Source organism: Garra rufa, chromosome 10 (assembly GCF_049309525.1).
Source record: "Garra rufa chromosome 10, GarRuf1.0, whole genome shotgun sequence".
NCBI lineage: Eukaryota > Metazoa > Chordata > Actinopteri > Cypriniformes > Cyprinidae > Garra > Garra rufa.
In genome coordinates, this window is record NC_133370.1 from 3,091,892 (window position 1) to 3,111,562 (window position 19,671).

At 33.2% G+C, this 19,671-nt stretch overlaps 1 long non-coding RNA gene across 1 annotated transcript in view; it reads right to left on the reverse strand.

Moving 5' to 3' along the window:
* LOC141344920 (uncharacterized) overlaps positions 1–19,671 on the reverse strand; it is a 49,430-nt gene that overhangs the window by 10,080 nt on the left and 19,679 nt on the right. The window contains exon 3 of the long non-coding RNA XR_012356868.1: positions 18,439–18,639. This is a non-coding gene — a long non-coding RNA (uncharacterized lncRNA). The remainder of the gene's footprint in view (positions 1–18,438; positions 18,640–19,671) is intronic.

The following is a 19,671-nucleotide window of genomic DNA, read 5'->3' on the forward strand; positions in this document are numbered from 1 at the left end:
TTCTAAATTCAAAACGTTCAAAACAGGATTTCCCGAATCGATATCGTTGCGTTAAACTGAAGATCGATTAAAATCGGAGAATCGATATTTTTTACCCAGCCCTAGTCCCTAACCCAGTCTTACTTTCACAAAGCGCTCTTAAACGGCGACCCTGTGATCTCTGGGCGGTCTGGTTTGTGACGACATTATCACAGCCTCTAACAGAGACTAAAAGAGAACTTTTCCAGGCCAATTTTCTTCTTTTTTTTTCCGTATCCGCCTGCCAAAGCCCTGCACTGCCAACGGAAGTTTAACTCCAAGAAAGAGTTGGAGAAACGAGAGAATGACAGATTAAAAAGGAAAACATCTAGTGGGATTTTGCATGCGGGACCGCCAGGGGCCCGTTCTCATTCTCCAGCGCCGGGGATATTGTGTCTGGCCAACAAAGACGTCGCCCCTCATTAAAAATACATGTCATCGGATCACACCTCCACTGAATCAAGAGATTGTGAGCTGCATTAAGAGGCCGTGACTGTGCGCTGAATGGGAGCCGCGGCGCGACTACGGCAATAGAGCGGAGCCTGACCCGCCCCAGCCTATGGGAACCGCATCCCCACGGCGGGCCGGGGTCAGAGGTCACCGCCTGTCTGTTAAAGCCCTGAAATCCTTTATTCTGCATCCACTGCACAAACCAACTCTCAGCGGAGAGAGAGAGAGAGATAGAGACACAAACTACAGAGAACTCGGCATTTACAGTTTTAAGGAGAAGTTCACTTCCAGAACAAAAATTTACAGATAATTTGCCAAGATGTTCATGTCTTTCTTTCTCCAGTTGTAAAGAAATAGTTTTTTGAGGCAAACATTTCAGGATTTTTCTCCATATATTGAACTTCTATGGTGCCCAGAGTTTGAACTTCCAAAATGCAGTTTAAATGCCGCTTTAAAGGACTCTTAACGATCTCAGTCGAGGAAGAAGGGTCGTTTCAAGAGAAACAATTGGTTATTTTCTTAAAAAATGTTCAATTTATATATTTTTTTTAACCTCAAATGCTCATCTTGCCTTGCTTTGTGAGAACTCATCCTTATGCTGCATAAGTACCGACCCAGTGTTCACAAAGTGAACATGCAAAAAATATCAAATGCCCTTTACAAAAAACAGGTAAAGCGACAATGTAGGATGATTTTGAAGTTGGAGGAGAAAATGAGATGGGAGTTTTTCAGCATACCCTAACTGCCTTGAACCGGAGTCCATGCAGAGTTAGACAAGACATAGGTTTGAGGTTTAAAAAGCGTATAAATAGTATTTTTTTTAGAAATTAACCAATTGTTTCGCTTGATAAGGCCCTTCTTCCTCAGTTGGGATCGTTTAGAGCCCTTTGAAGCTGCATTTTGGAAGTTAAAACTCGGGGCACCATAGAAGTCCACTATATGGAGAACATTCCTGAAATGTTTGCCTCAAAAAACATAATTTCTTTACGAATGAAGAAAGACATGAACATCTTGTATGACTACAGGGTGAGTACATTCATTAGTGAACTACTTTTTTTTTTAAATAAAAATGAACATAAAAAATAAATTTTTAAAGGAGAATTTCACAGATAATGTACTAACCCCCTTGTCATCCAAGATGTTCATGTCTTTCTTTCCTCAGTCATACAGAATTTTCTTTTTGAGGAAAACACTTTCTCAAAAAATTTCTCTCCATATAGTGGACTTCAATGGTGCCCCGACTTTGAACTTCCAAAATGCAGTTTAAATGCAGCTTCAAAGGGCTCTAAATGATCCCAGCTGAGGAATAAAGGTTAAATGATTGGTTATTTTCTTTTTTTTAACCTCAAATGCTCGTCTTGTCTAGCTCTGCGTCAACTCTGTGTATTCTGGTTCAAGACAGTTAGGGTATGTTGAAAAACTCCCATCTCATTTTCTCCTCCAACTTTAAAATCGCCCTCCATCGCTGCAGAAGTACCGACCCAGTGTTTACAAAGTGAACGCGCAAGGAGGGTCAAACACCCTTTACAAAAAAAGGTAAAACAGCGATGTAGGACAATTTTGAAGTTGCAGGAGACAATTAGATGGGAGTTTTTCGACATACCCTAACTGTCTTGAACTGGAATACACAGAGTTCACACAGAGCTAGACAAGATGAGCGTTTAAGGTTAAAAAAGTATATAAATTAGTAATTTTTTTTTTTTTAGAAAATATCCATATATTTCGCTAAATAAGACCCTTCTTTCTCGGCTGGTATCATTTAGAGCCCTTTGAAGCTGCATTTAAACTGCATTTTGGAAGTTCAAACTCGGGGCACCATAGAAGTCCATTATATGGAGAACATTCCTGAAATGTTTTCCTTAAAAAACATAATTTCTTCACGACTGAAAGAAAGACATGAATATCCTGGATGACAACCGGGTGAGTACATTATCTGTACATTTTTGTTCTGGAAGTGAACTTCTTCTTTGAAAGAATAAAGATGAACATTTGTTTATCAGGGTCAAACAAAAACAAAAACTTTCACTTTCATTTGCAAGAAAAAATTTCACTTCTTGAAAAAAAAAAATACACAGATAATGTACTCACTCCCTTGTCATCCAAGATGTTCATGTCTTTCTTTCTTCAGTCGTACAGAAATAGTTTTTTGAGGAAAACATTTCAGGATTTCTCTCCATATAATGGACTTCTATGGTGCCCTGAGTTTGAACTTCCAAAATGCAGTTTAAATGCAGCTTCAAAAGACTCTAAACAATCCCAGCCGAGGAAGAAGGGTCCTATCTAGTGAAATTATTGGTTATTTTATTTTTTAACCTCAAATGCCCGTCTTGTCTAGCTTGATGTCAACTCTGTGTGTTCTGGTTCAAAACAGTTAGGGTATGTCGAAAAACTCCTATCTTTTTTTTCTCCTCCAACTCAAAATCGCCTTTCATCACTGCAGAAGTACTGACCCAGTGTTTGCAAAGTGAACGTGCAAAGAAGATTATGTTGGACTAGATTTTTGACATACCCTAACTGACTTAACCAGAAAAAAACTGAGTTCACGCAGAGCAAGACAAGACAAGCGATTGAGGTTAAAAAGTATATAAATTGTAATTTAAAAAAACAATTATTTATAAGACCCTTATTCCTCGGCTGGGATAGTTTATAGCCTCCTTTGAAGCTGCATTTAAACTGCATTTTGGAAGTTCAAACTCGGGCACACCATAGAAGTCCATTATATGGAGAGAAATCCTGAAATGTTTTCCTAAACAAACATAATTTCTTTACGACTGAAGAAAGAAAGACATGAAGATCTTGGGTGACAACGGGGTGAGTACATTATCTGTACATTTTTGTTTTGGAAGTGAATTTCTCCTTTAACTTTGACGTCCATAATCCAGGTAAAAAGTCCATGTCTTGTTGTCTCTCAGATCAAAATCCACCAACATATTTGTTTAGAGCTTATTCAGACCACCTTTTCACCAGAGGAAGCGTTATTATGGATTATGGACTTGTATTTAAGTTAAAAACGCCTTGATGGATTTGTTTCTTACAAACACACAGTTTTTGTCTTCATAAGATGTTCACTGATGGACTGGAGTGGATTATTGTGACGTTTTTATCAGCTGTTTGGACTCTCATTCTGACGGCACCCATTCACTCCAGAGGATCCATCGGTGAGCAAGTGATGCAATGCTACATTTCTCCCAATCTGATGAAGAAACAAACTCATCTGCATCCTCGATAGCCTGAGGATGAGCACATTTTTAGCACTTTTAAATGTTGGACTAAAGTATTCCTTTTAAACACAGCTTCTCACAGACTCTATCAGTATTAGACTCTTCAGTGCGTGTGTGATTCGGGACAAACTATTTCTGCTGACCAGTCGGCAGCTCTGGGAGCGTCCGCTTCTGCTCTGACCGCTGGATCCTCCGGAGACGCGCAGAATGAGGCCGAGCGCTGAGCTCGCGGCAGCTGTCTCTCGTCTGCGGCGTTAATAGGAGCACGCTGTGATCTGCACTACAGTTTTAATAGACCATTTTCAAGTAGCTTTTCATTATCTTTTTTTAAACCATGAAATGAGACCCAGAGGGCAAATACTGATGGTACGCCACACACTCGCACTTCTAAATCAGACACTTCCTCTAATATCGTCGCTTGTACTGTTTCAGTCTGTGAAAATACACAGAGTATACGGAAAACCTCGAATATAGTGGCTGAATTTGGCGTTATTGAAAGAAATTAATACATTTATGCATCAAGGATGCATTAAATTGATCAAAAGTGACAGTAAAGACATTTATAATGTTACAAAAGATTTTTATTTTAAATAAATGCTGCTCTTTGAACTTTCTATTCATCTGTGAAACGTGAAAAATAAAATGTATCGCAGTTTTTCACACAAATATTAGGCTGCACAACTGTTTTCAACATTGTTAATAATTAGAAATGTTTCTTGAGCAGCAAAATAGTATATTAGAATGATTTGAAGACTGGAGTAATGATGCTAAAAAATTCAGCTTTGATTACAGAAATAAATTACATTTTGACATATATTCTCACAGAGAACCGCTATTTTAAATTGTAAAAATATTTCAAAATTGTTACAGCTTTTACCGTATTTTTTTAATTAAATAAATGCAGCCTTGATGAGCAGAAGAGACTCTTCTGAAAACAGAAAATACATCCAAACTTCTAAATACAGAAGTGTATACTATTAAGTCAGACAGCTAAATTACTCATCATTATTCATCAAAATTTCATTACAAATGCAAAAATGTATATTATAGTATGGTGTATAGTGGTTTACTGCATACTTTCACATGCTATTCTTAAGATACTACAGTATACAGCAGTACATACTGTAAGTATACAGTTCTCTAGTACTGTATTTCTAAAGACAAGTATTCCTGCACTCTGGACCCCGGGGTTGTTTTTATAGCTGTCTAATCCATATGCCTGATGGTAAAAGCAGGTGGCCCAAACACGCTGGTCATCTGCTTCCAAATATAATGTAGTGATGAGAAAGCAGAAACTGACCCTCATTCAGACCAACAGCTCAGCGAAATCTATTTGTACGGCGTATTCTGCACACCTTTATAGTTTAGCAAGATATATATATATATTAAAATTTAAAAAATGTAGAATTACAACTTATTAGTATTTGGGGTGAAAGTAATTCGTCTTTTAATATGTCATAAATTGATTTTTGTTGTAAATATGCCTGACAAGATTGTTACACTGAATAACATTTTAGTGTGTGTCTTCTGTAAATTAGGGAAAAGTTATGAAATTTTTTGCTCAGAAAAACAAAACAGAAATACAATTAAATAGAAAACCTACTTTTTTGGTGGAAAAACAACAATTTAAAGCAGTATTACATATTATCTTTATGCTTGAAAAAGTCTCTTATGCTCCATTTATTTGATTAAAAAAATACAGAAAAAGGTCTGAAATATTATTGCAATTCAAAATAAGCTTTTTTATTTTCATGTATTTTATTCCTGTGATCAAAGCTGAATTTTCAGCATCATTACTCCAGTCTTCAGTGTCACATGATCCTTCAGAAATCATTGTGATATACTGATTTATTATTTTTAGCATCAAAGTCTTTATCACTTTTTTGTATCAATTTAACACATCCTTGCTGAGCAAAAGTATTAATTTATTTCAAAGAGAGAAAGAAAGAAAAAAATATAGACACCAAACTTTGAACAAGGTGTTTATAATTACTAAAGTTTTCTATTTTAAATAAATTATGTTCTTTTTAATGGTTTATTTATCAAAGAATCCTGAAAAATAACAGTTTCCAGCACTGATAATAAACCAGCATATTTGAATGATTTCTGAAGGATCATGTGACACTGAATCCAGCAGTAATGATGCTGAAAAGTCAGCTTTGTATCACAAAAATAAATTATATTTTAAAGTATATTAAAATAGAAAACCTCTATTTTAAATTGCATTAACATTTCACAATATAATTTTTTTTTTCTGTATTTTTAACCAAATAAACGCAGCCTTGATGAGCGAAAAAATCTTTAAAAAGCATTAAAAATCTTACTGATCCCAAACTTTTGAGTGGCAGTGTATATTTATAAACAATTACATTATTATTTCTAAATTTTAATGTCTTTGTATGCAATCTAGGATCAATTTTTACTTTATTTTTTCCTGTGTTTACCATAATGCATTCTGGGATTCTCCAAAGAGTACACATGCAATAAAAGTATCTTAGAAAAGTATCTCCATCATTCAGAACAGTGTATTTTCTTGCAAATGAGGCCTTATAATGCTGCCTAGGCAGCTAGCTATGAGAGACAGACAGATGGACATGGTTATGATGGACAGGAGGGGGAAAGTCGGGCCCTGCAGGCCGTCAGGAGCCCAGCTGAGGGACATTCTGTTGACACGGCGAAAAGGTTTTAAGCAGCGGGCGGGAGAACAACTGAGCTGATGGAGAGAAAAGAGGAGGAGGAGACCAGAACAAAAGCAGCATTACTGACTATTAAAACCTCTGTTAAATTACAGCATTTAATAAAACATCATGGTTTTATTGCTGCTGTTGTTTTATCCATGTAAATGCTGTTTGCAAATTGAAAATGCTTTAGTCACGCCAATAAAGCCGAACTGAAGAGAACTGAGTTTATAGCAGAAAGAATGAATGGCGGCATGTCGTTTAACATCCAGCGCATTTATAGTTAATAACACGCTCTTGTTTAATTGCACATTCCTTCCGGCTCTCTTTCTTACACTTTTGTGTCCTTTACATACTTTATCCAGAGAAAATGACCTCTGGGTTTTATGAAAGACTTCAGAAACTGCATGGATTTGTTTAAAAACACTGTTTTTCATGCAGCTGTCAAGTTTGAGATTTTGGGCTTTTTGGTTTTTCATAAAGTGCTTTTTCAGACGAGTGGTAAGAAAACACCCAAAAGACACTGTTAAGTATTTCTTTTATAGCACTTTATCTGTTTGTCAATAGATTTCAATTACAATCCATATTTTTAAAGGCTGTTTTCTTAAAATGATTTTTTTTTCTCCTACACTGAGCCATAAATCTCCACTTTAATAGCACTTACACACACCAAACTTTACATCTTTATTCCTGTCTATATTCTAAAGGTTCTAACAGAGGGATTTTGGGCTTTTTGGGTTTTCATAAAGAGTTTTTTTTTTTCAGACTAGTGGAAAGAAAACACCCAAAAAACAAGTGTTATTTTAGGACCATTAGGACTTTATAAATAATTAACATTATTTTCACCTGGACATTTTCATTTTGAGTTATTCTCATTATTCTTTTTGATTCACATTAAAAGCACATTACTGTAATACAGTAATTTTCAATCATTTACAGTAATACTGTAATTTTATTTAAATCAGACTAAAAGCATTAGAAACATTATGTAAACCTTGTGCAGTTCAAATAGTGTAATTTTTACAATTAGTATTAGTAAAAGTAATACAGTAATCATTACAGTAGAATTAAATTAGTATGAAAATTGTCAATATTAATGTAAAAAAATGTACAGTTAAAATAATGGCATTTATTTTCACTATATTATTATAATTATTAATAACAATAATATGGTTGTCTTATTACAGTAGAATGAAATATTAAAATAATAATGTAAATATTGTAGTTAAAAATCATAATTTTTATTACAGTAGAGTGAAACTTGTATGAAAAATTATCATTTATAATATATAAATATTAATTTGAATTAATGTAAAAATTGTACAGTTCAAATAACATTGTTACTATATTATTATTAATAATAATAAAATATGGCAGTCTCATTACAGTAGAATAACTATTACAGTAGAATTAAACTAGTATGAATAATAAATTGATGCAAATATTGTACAGTTTAAATTATATAATTTTTACTATTATTACAGTAGAATAAAACTAGCATGAAAAATATTGTCTAAATATTATTGTAATGTAAATATTGTACAGTTTACATTCTATAATTTTTTACTATTATTACAGTAGAGTGAAACTAGTATGAAAAATATTGTTAATATGTAAATAAAGTAAATTAATCATGTAAATATTGTACAGTAAAATGTCAGTTTACTATATTATTATTATTATTATTATTATTATTATTATTAGTAAACATAATATGGTAGTCTCATTACAGTAGAGGAGAAACTAGTATGAAAATAATAAAATTATCTAAATATTAATGTAAATATTGTACAGTTTAAATTATATAATTATATTACTATTACAGTAGAGGAAACCTAGTATTAAAATATCATTAATATGCAAATGTTAATGTAAATTAATCATGTAAATATTGTGCTTAAAATAATATTACTATATTTTTAGTAGTTGTACTGTAGTATTATTGGTATTATTATTGCAAATAATAATATTGTAGTCTCACTGCAATGAAATTAGTATGAAAAATATTATGATGTAAATATTAATACAAATTAATAATGCAAATATTTTAGTTTAAATATCATTATTTTTACTATTATTACAGTGGAGTGAAACGAGTATGAAAAAGTGTTAACAATAATAATATAAAATACTAATGTAAATATTGTACAGTTCAAATAATGCCATTATTAGTAGTTGTAGTATTTCTTTAAAGTAGAATGAAACTAGTATGAAAATTATTATTATGTAAATATTACTGTCAATTAATAATGTAAATATTATTATTATTATTATTATAGTAGTGAAACTAGTATGAAAAATATCATTAATGTAAATAAATCAGGTAAATATTGTAAAGTTAAAATGTCATTATTTGTACTATTATTATTCATAATAAAAATAATAAAATAATATGGTAGTCTCAATATTGTAGTATGAAAAATATTAGGTATACATATATATTATTATTATTATTATTATTCAATATTAGTTTCATTCTTCTATTATAAGAATTTGAAAGGAAACTGTGCTTATTTGTCCTAAAAAATAATCTCACACTACAAAAAAACTGAAAGGCTAATCATTTTGCTTTTCCAAAATGTAATTTATTTTTATTTCATTTGATATGACCTGCACCTGTTCAAAACATAATTTCACGGGAAATGACATGAAAGCTCCGAACGATTAAAGATGCCGGAACATAACGACTCTTCCCAGCGTTCCCAGAGCGTTACCACGGCAACACCACACAGATAAACGTCAGATGAGTGACGCTTCCTCGTAAGACTGCGTTACTTCAGACACAAAAGAGAGCGAGAGACTCTAAATGAACACCAGACGTGTTTGCACCGTCGGCTAAACCGCACTTCAAACCAGAATCGCATAAAAGAAGCGTGAACTTGAGCAAACACAGACCCTCGCTGCTTAATAATCAGCCCGGCTCATTTGCATGCGAGCCGAGGGCCTTGACCTTGACCTCTAGGGTCCTTCTTCACCTGCTGCGCTGGCATTCAGACGACCGCCGGCCGAACGCTCTCACAACGTTCCCACGCTTCAAGACCAGCTCCACAAAAGCTCTCTGGAAGAGCGTTCGCCTTAATATTTACGTTCAGATCTGTCTAGATGTGCATTGTCTGCCGTCAGAGATTAATAATCACGAGATAAGCGAACTCGCTGAACCTCTCTGGCGGATACAGGAGCGTAATGTTGGCAATTAAGCGCAGCGTGAGATCCCAGCCTGAAATAGTTGTTTAATTTCAGGAGGGCTGTGAGGGGAGTGTGTGTCAGGAGACGCTGCTAGAATTTGGTCAAAGAAAGGCTGAATGCACATCAACACTTCATTCAACAAACATTAGGGCTTTCTAAGTCATGCATCACTCTTAATTTACTATTTAAACACTGGTGCATTGATTATGTGTGACCCTGGACCACAAAATCAGTCATAAGTCAGCAGGAATACATTGTATGGGTCAAAATTATCGATTTTTCTTTTATACCAAAATCTTTAGGATATTAAGATCATGTTCCATGAAGATGTTTTGTGAATTTCCTACCGTAAATATATCAAAACGTAATTTTTGATTAGTAATATGCATTGCTAAGAACTTCATTTGGACAACTTTAAAGGCGATTTTCTCAGTATTTAGATTTTTTTGCACCCTCAGATTCCAGATTGTCAGGAATAGTTGTATCTCGGCCAAATATTGTCCTATCATAACAAACCATGCACCAGTGGAAAGCTTTTTTATTCAACTTTCAGTGTATGTCTCAATTTAAAAAAAATCGCCCTTATGACTGGTTTTGTGGTCCTAGATCAGATATAGATTGTTTTATTTATTTAGGAAAAAAGTTAATTTGCAAAAAAGGATAACTAATATATATATATATATATATATATATATATATATATATATGTATATATGTGACCCTGGACCACAAAACCAGTCTTAAGTCGCTGGGGTATATTTGTAGCAATAGCCAAAAATACATGGTATGGGTCAAAATTATTGTTTTTTCTTTTATGCCAAAAATCATTAGGAAATTAAGTAAAGATCATGTTTCATTAAGATTTTTTGTAAAATTCCTATTGTAAATATATCAAAATGTAATTTTTGATTAGTAATATGCATTGTTAAGAGCTTAATTTTGACAACTTTAAAGGTGATTTTCTCAGTATTTTGATTTTTTTGCACCCTCAGATTCCAGATTGTCAAATAGATGTATCTCGGCCAAATATTGTCCTATCCTAACAAACCATACATCAATAGAAAGCTTATTTATTGTGCTTTCATATGATGTATACATCTCAGTTTTGTAAAATTTTACCTTATGACTGGTTTTGTGGTCCAGGGTCACAGTCATTTGTTCAAAATAATTTTTAATATTTTTTAAATGTTTTTGAACAACCAAAGCATTGTTTTTAATCAGAAAATGGGTAAAAAATTTAAAATATTATTAAAATTTCTCTAAAACGTTTCTATGCGAATACCTGTTAAAGCGTAATTTATCTCTGTGATCAAAGTTGAATTTCCAGCATCACTACTCCAGTCTTCAGTGTCACATAATCCTTCAGAAATCATTCCAATATGCTGATTTGCTGCTTAAAAATATTTCTGAAAAGAAATAGTAGAAAAGTAGAAAGTTCTAAGTAACATTTATTTAAAACAGAAACCTTCTTCTACATTATAAATATCTTTGCTGTCACTTTAGATCAATTGAATACATCTTTGATGAATAAAATGATTAACGCATGTTGTTTCTCCTCATTCAAAATCTATAATTTTACATTTCCTCTTATTATTCTTATTTGTACCACATTTCCAACTGTGAGTCAGGGTTATTAATTCCCGTTCAGCACATAAAGGGTGAAGTCTGCATCTCTCATCTGACTTCCTGTTCCTGCCCTGATCTGATTGGCTTGCATCATGCTTTGCTCTGCCATCGTACGCAGGCGAATACACTGACATCAGTACTATTTAGTGTGTGCATGTGCGTCACATTCACCAAGCGCTTTTCCCGGCCGTTGACGCGTGATGCGCTGAATTTATGGCGTGTTTGGCGTGAGGCGGGGCTTGGCGAGTGGTTTGCATGTCTGACTGTCACTGCATCTGTTCAGACTGAATGGCATATGTGCGGCCAGTGAGGAGTATGCAAATGGACACATGCACCGATCCAGACACTATTCTGTCCTGGCGACCCCCACTTTAACACACACACACACACACACACACACACACACACACATACATGTGGATGCTTTTAATGGGTTTCATTCAAACCCAGACAGACGCCCTCCTCCCCTGAAACACCCCAGACATGAACCCCAAACCCTCATGTTCAAGTGCAAACCCCCCAAATCACATAAACCGACATGATGTGATGCACAAGCGCCATTGGGTCATTTCTGGGATTCGGTAATATTTCAGTCCCCTAGAGTTTTTAAAGTGGTGGTTCACCAAAATTAATTGTTCGAAGCTTTTCATAATACTTTGATATGCCCATTATAATGCATACAAAAAATTATTGCATTTTAATATTTTTTTTAGCGTGAAATAGTGTCTTATATACACTGCAAAAAATGCTTTTCTTACTTAGATTTTTTGTCTTGTTTTTTCTGTGTCTAGAATGTCTAGAAAATCCTTCTTGATTTAAGAATTTTTAGATATTTAAGTCAAAATTAAAGGATTAGTTCACTTTCATAACAGCAATGCACAGATAATGTACTCACCCCCTTGTCATCCAAGATGTTCATGTCTTTCTTTCCTCAGTCGTAGAGAAATTGTTTTTTTGAGGAAAACATTTCAGGATTTCTCTCTTTATAATGGATATGGATTTAAATGTTTAAATGCAGTTTAAATGCAGCTTCAAAAGGCTCTAAACGATCCCAGTCGAGGAGGAAGGGTCTTATGTAGCGAAAACGATCATTTATTTTCGAAACAAATTGACAATTTATATACTTTTTAACCTCAAATGCTTGTCTTGTCTTGTCTCTGCGCAGTGCATGCGAACTCTGTGTGATTCAGGTAAATACAGTTAAGGTACGTCTAAAAACTCCCATCTCGTTTATGTCTTCAATGTCAAAATCGTCCTACAATGCTGTTTTTACCCTTTTTTTTTTTTGTAAAGGGCTTTTGAGTTTCTTTGTATGTTCACTTTGTAAACACTATGTCGGTACTTCTGCAGCGATCTAAGGCGATTTTGAAGTTAGGGAAGAAAATGAGATGGGAGTTTTTAGACGTACCCTAACTGTATTTACCCTAATCACACAGAGTTCGCATGCGCTGCGCAGAGACGAGACAAGACGAGCGTTTGAGGTTAAAAAGTATATAAATGGTCAATTTGTTTTGAAAATAACCGATCGTTTCGCTAGATAAGACCCTTCCTCCTCGACTGGGATCGTTTAGAGCATTTCGAAGCTGCATTTAAACTGAATTTCGGAAGTTCAAACTTCGGGGCGCCATCCATATCCATTATAAACGAGAGAAATCCTGAAATGTTTTCCTCAAAAAAACAATTTCTTTACGACTGAGGAAAGAAAGACATGTTGGATGACAAGGGGGTGAGTACATTATAAGCAGATTATTTAGCTTGTTCTAAGCAAAAACTCACTTTATTTTGAATAGTTTTTTCTGAAAACAAGACAATTCTTACTCGTCTAGAAAATCCTTCTTGATTTAAGAATTTTTTGATATATTGTCTGGAAAGTGCATAAAATGCATTATTTTATGCAAAAAATGTTCAAATGCAATAATTATTTTTATGCATTGTCTCAATCTGAAAAAAAAAAAAAAGAAAATAATAAAAGGTCCTGAGATGGGAAAATATAATTTACTGGAGGTTTGACATGTGCCTAATTATATGGGGTGTTTAGAAATTAGTTAAAAAGTGTATATATTTCAAGTCGAATGACCCCATTATTGTGCCACACACTCTTGCATCCACCATTGTGAGATCCACCAATATAATTGCCCAAAGTCATGCATCACTATCATTGCATATAAGTGTTAATAATGTTCAAACCTCTAAAACTCAATAATAAAGTTTAATATTTGCATGCACACAGTTTTTGCTTGACTACTGTGGGTCATGCAGTCATATTTTATAATGCAACGTGAGGAACAGGGTGACTGAAGTTTGGTTTTGGTCTTACTGATCTATAAAGTGGATGTTTGCTTTGAGTTTGGTCTCTATCCTCAAACCCACAGGAGGACCTCAAAGTCTGCGTGTTTCCACAAGGGGAACAAAACAGACGGATTCTGTCCTACATCTCTGACAGCTTCGCTTCATCTAAAAATAAACGTGAAGCAGCAGAATTAGAAACTAATTTAAAACTGTCTTAGACCCAGTTCATTTCAAGTCACTGCTCGGATGGCGAGTGCTGTTATTTTAACAGTTTGAAATGAATGTGAGCGGACACCTACTTTGACGTCTCTAAAGTTGTTTCTCCTGGGCACAAATGAGATTAAATGGAAAGCGAATGGACACTTTGGCTGAAGCCTTTTGCGTCAGAAGAGCTTAAAAATATCTTGAACTGTGTTAAGATCTGTGAAAATATGAAATACTGCAATCAGAATGAACTATGATTTGAAGAAAAGTCTAAATGCATTTTTTTTTCTGATAAAAAATTTGATTGCAATTTAAATGTTTTTATTTTTTTAAAGCTCTTGGTTTGATGTGCTTGTTTTTAGAATTGCACAATTTTCCAAAAAACTCCCGTGATTATAAATTATTATTACTATAAAAAATATAATATTATTAGATTTTTTTATTATAAAATTATAAAAAAAATATTAGTAGTAGTAGTACTAAACAAACATAATAAATAAATAAATAAATACATAATAAAAAAGTCTTATTATTTTACTATAAAATTAAATAATCTAATATTAATACAGTTAGTAGCCTATTATAGTACATTATTTTTACTAAATAAAAATATTAAAATAAGTAATATTACTGTTGTATTGTTATACTGTATAATGAAAACATTATTTTTTTTATTTTTATATATATTTTTTATTTTAATGATAATATTATTTATTTTATGAGTATTTATGATTATTTTTTGTCATTGGTATTGTTGTTACTACTACTACCAAAAAAGTAACTGAATAAAAAATTGTCCTGTTGTATTATTTCACTATAGAATAAAAAAATCTAGTATTTTAGAAAAATATAACAATGATTATTTATTGTTATTATAATTATTACCACTACTAAATATAAAAAAATACTGTTGTATTTTGCTGTAAAATAAAAAAATCTAATATTTAGAAAAATAAAAAGTATAGTTTTATTATTATTATTATTATTATTATTATTATTATTATTATTGCTAAATAAAAATATTAAAATAAGAAATATTACTGAATTATTATACTGTATGATAAAAAATAGTATTTAAGAAAATAAAATGATGATATTATTTTAATGAGAATAATATTATGGTTATTTATAATTATTTTTTATCATTAGTATTTTTATTGTTAGTACTACTACTAAAAAAGTCACAAAATAAGAAATATTCCCATTGGATTATTTTAATGTAGAATAAAAAAAACTGTATTTCAAAAAGAAGTATTTCTAATAATTCAGAAAAATATAACCATAATGATAACAATGCTTTTTTATTATTATTATTATTATTATTATTATTTGTATTATTATTATTATTATTATTACTAAATCAAAATATAAATCTAGTATTGAAAAAAAAAATGAATATAATAATTTTATTTAACAGTACAGCTGTAAAATTGCTCTTAAATCTGAAGCACGTACATTTATTTATATCAAATTTTATTTAATAAATTGCCATATCTGCCATTTGATTCTTTTTATTTCTGTTTTATTTTGATTAAGCATGCATCCCAAATGATCTGAGCTGAGCTGCCATTTGGGCGTATTTTTATTAATTTTTTAAGGAGAAACATCTTTATACCATTAAGTGTCCTAAGCAATGAAAGACATGCCTGTGAGTGATAACATCCTCCTCAAAGTGTTTGTACTTCTAAATCATGATAATTCCAATCACAACAGCCACCATAAATGCTTTCTAAAGCTCACTAATATTGGGAATCTGGGCCATGCACCGTGCCACATGCAGCAGCATGCACTCGCAGAGCAAACGTACTAATTATGCTCCGTCCACCTATTAGACCGTCGCGGTTCGGTCTCCCTCCCATTGGTCTTCACAGTGAGGGATTTGCATACGAGGGGCCTCCCGTCTCACTTTCCATATGGCAGCGAGAGCGCCACCGTCTCAACCTCGCTGACAGCTCAAAAATGCCTCTCTGAATGGATTGTTTCTCCCGTCGAGAGATTTGCATGCTCGTTCACAAGCGATTAACTGTGTTCCCCTCCCCCTCCAGCTAAATCAAGGATATGCAAATGCAATTAGACAGAGTTTGTGAGCAGCTAACGGCCTCACAGATGGCAAATGGAGAAAGGGGCCGCCATCTTTTGGAGGGAAACGGCCAGTCGAAAGAAGCAGCCGCCTTTTTAGTCTTCTTTTTGGAGGGAAACAGATATTTTTTTCTCTTTGTTTTGAAGGGAAACGGTCGGTCGGCAGAAGTGGACGCCATTTTCTCTTCTTTTTGGAGGGAAATAGCCAGTCTCCGAAGTGGCTGCCCTTTTAGTCATCTTTTTGGAGGGAAACGGCTATTTTGCCATCTTTTTGGAGGGAAATGGCCGGTTGGCAGAAATGACTGCCATTTTCAATGTTTAAGTCAGTAATTGGTAATTTGACTTCTTGAAAAAGACGAAATAAAGTGAATCTGTAATGCTTTCTGTCCAACATGTCAACTTCTGACTCAACCAATCACATACTTCTGGAAGGAAACGGCCGGTCGCAAAAGCAGCCACCCTTTTAGTTATCTTTTTGAAAGGAAACAGACATTTTCTCATCTTTTTGGAGGAAAAAGGGCCGCTGTCAGTGAAAGTGGCCAGTCAGTGTTTAAGTCAGTAATCGGTAGTTTTTGTCTTCTTGGAAAAATACGAAATATAGTGAATCTGTGATGCTTTGTTTTAGCGACCCAACATGTCAACTTCTAACTCAACCAATCACATGAGTTTGCTGCCATTTTTTTTTAGAGGGAAATGGCCAGTCACAAAAGCAGCCAACCTTTTAGTTATCTATTTGAAGGGAAACAGCCATTTTGCCATAGTTTTGGAGGAAAATGGCCAGTTGGCAGAAAGAGCTGACATTTTCTCTTCTTTTTATAGGGAAATGTCCTGTCAGCAGAAGTGGTCAGTCATTGTTTAAGTCAGTAATCGGTTGTTTTAGACTACTTTTTTTTTTTTTTTTTTTACTTTTGCCATTTTTTGGAGGGAAACGGCCGGTCGCAAAAGCAGCCACCCTTTTAGTTATCATTTTGGAGAGAAACAGAGATTTTCTCGTCATTTTGGAGGGAAACTGCTATTTTGCCATCTTCATGGAGGAAAACGGCCAGTCGGCAGAAACGGCTGCCATTTTCTCTTCTTTTTGGAGGGAAATGTCCTGTCAGTGGAAGTGGCCAGTCAGTGTTTAGGTCAATAATCGTTTTTGACTTCTTGAAAAATATGAAATATAGTGAATCTGTGATGCTTTCTGTTTGTTTTAGTGACCCAACATGTCAACTTCTGACTCAACCAATCACATGAGTTTGTGGCAATTTTTTGGAGGTAAAACAGACATTTTCTCGTCTTTTGGAAGGTAAACAGCCAGTTGGCAGAAGCGACCCCTGTTGAAAAAAAAAACAGCATATGCTGGTTAGGTAGTTTTTAAAGCTGGAATTCTGGTTTAAGCTGGTTTAAGCTGGTCATATGTTGGTCCCTCCTGCTCAGGACCAACACATGACCAGCTAAGGACCAGCATAAACCAGCATCAAAACCTACCTAACCAGCATAAGCTGTTTTTTTTCATCTTTTTGAAAGGGAAACAGCCATTTTACCATCTTTTTGGAGGGGAACGGCCAGTTGGCAGAAACGGCCGCCATTTTCTTTTCTTTTTTTCTTCTTGGAGGGAAATGTCCTGTCAGTGTTTAATTCGTATTTGGAAAAAATATGAAATATTGTGAATCTGTGATGCTTTCTGTTTGTTTTAGTGACCCAACATGTCAACTTCTGACTCAACCAATCACATGAGTTTGTGGCAATTTTTTGGAGGTAAAACAGACATTTTCTCATCTGTTTTCATTTTGGAGGGAAATGTCCTGTCAGTGGAAGTGGCCAAGTCAGTGTTTAATTCGTATTTGGAAAAAATACTAAATATAGTGAATCTCTAATGCTTTCTGCTTGTTTTAGTGACCCAACATGTCAACTTCTGACTCAACCAATCACATGAGTTTGAGGCGGAACTCTCTGTTTGTTTAATTAGTTTGTTTTAATTTTTTTTTTTTGAGTAAGCAACCACCTAGCAGCAACCCAGAACATATGTGACCCTGGACCACAAAACCAGTCTTAAGTCGCTGGGGTATATTTGTAGCAATAGCCAAAAATACATTGTATGGGTCAAAATTATTGATTTTTCTTTTATGTCAAAAATCATTAGGATATTAAGTAAAGATCATGTTCCATGAAGATTTTTTGTAAAATTCCTACTATAAATATATCAAAATGTAATTTTTGATTAGTAATATGCATTGTTAAGAACTTAATTTGGACAACTTTAAAGGTGATTTTCTCAGTATTTTGATTTTTTTGCACCCTTAGATTCCAGATTTTCCAATAGATGTATCTCGGCCAAATATTGTCCTATCCTAACAAACCATATATCAATAGAAAGCTTATTTATTGAGCTTTCATATGATGTATATATCTCAGTTTTGTAAAATTTTACCTTATGACTGGTTTTGTGGTCCAGGGTCACATATTAGCAATCACACAGAATGCTCTAGCATTAATCTAGCACCTACCCAGAATGTCCTAGCAAAGCCTTCACAAGCACCTGCATTATGGCAATAAATTCTGCCAGCAACACACAATAGTGTTGAGTTTTGGAGACTGACAGTGTGTTATACTGAGGTTAATTCATTCCTAATGTGTTGACTGGAGCTGCACAAAGAGCAGCTGAAACTCAAGCGTGTAGTAAAACACAGTGCCTGACTGCTCACCTCTGCTGTGTCTCCTCCTGATCTCCCAGCATGCCTCCTCTTCCTCATATAATTTTCTCTGTAACTTCTGAGCTTTAGAGGTCCGGCGTCCTCAAAGCCCACAGCAGCCCATCATTCCCGTTGTTTCTGGCCTCCACATGCTCCTGCTGGAGAGCCACGTTCATCTCTCCATCTCTCTAGACACTCCTCACACTGCCTTCCCTGTGCAAACAGATGAGTGTGAGACGTCAGAGTGAAAAATCTCATATGCAGCTTTAAAAAGTGTAGCAAAAGTGAATAAAAAATTTTGAAAACACACAACAAAATTACTAAAGATAATTAATAAAATGAATGGAAACTATTGACATAAAAAATGATATAAATGACTAAAACTAATAAATAACATTGATGAAAAATAGATATATTTTAAAAATATTAATAAAGATTACAATATGACTACTTTAAAACTGAAAAACTATATATACATATTTTATAAAAATATAAAAATGATGAACACAACAAAATGACTAAAATAATAAATAAAACTATAATACATGAACCTATAGACATTTAAAACAAAAAACTAAAAAAGACAAACAGTAAAATTACGATATTTTATATAAATAATAATTATTTATATAAATAATTAATAAACTATATAGACATTAAAAATAATAATAAAATGACAAAAACACGACAAAATGACTAAGAATAGTTAATAAAAATAAATGATAACTATTTAAATATTAAAAAAGACAAAAACACAACAAAATTACTAAAAATAAGAATGATTAAAAACTAAATAGATATTAAAAAATGACTAAAACAAATCACTACAAACTAAAATAGACATGTTTAAAATAAATAAATGCAAAGAAAAGAACAAAAACAAAAATAGATTAATTTCTCAAGTATATTGATGTAAAGCTGTAAAAAAAAATAAAAAAAAAATATATATATATATATACATATACATATACATATATATATATATATATATATATATATATATATATATATATATGTATATATGTATATGTATGTAAATATTATTTTTTAAAAATCTGTTGAGTATTGTATAAGTGCTATTAGGAATTAAAAATAAAATGTTAGGCAATATAAATGTGAGTTTTTAACAACAATATCGTCCAAACCATTTTATTTTGCATTTGTCATTTTACATGCATTTTGGCAGATGCTTTTAATAATCAATAAAAATTAAACTATATAGACATAAAAAAGAAGACAAAAACA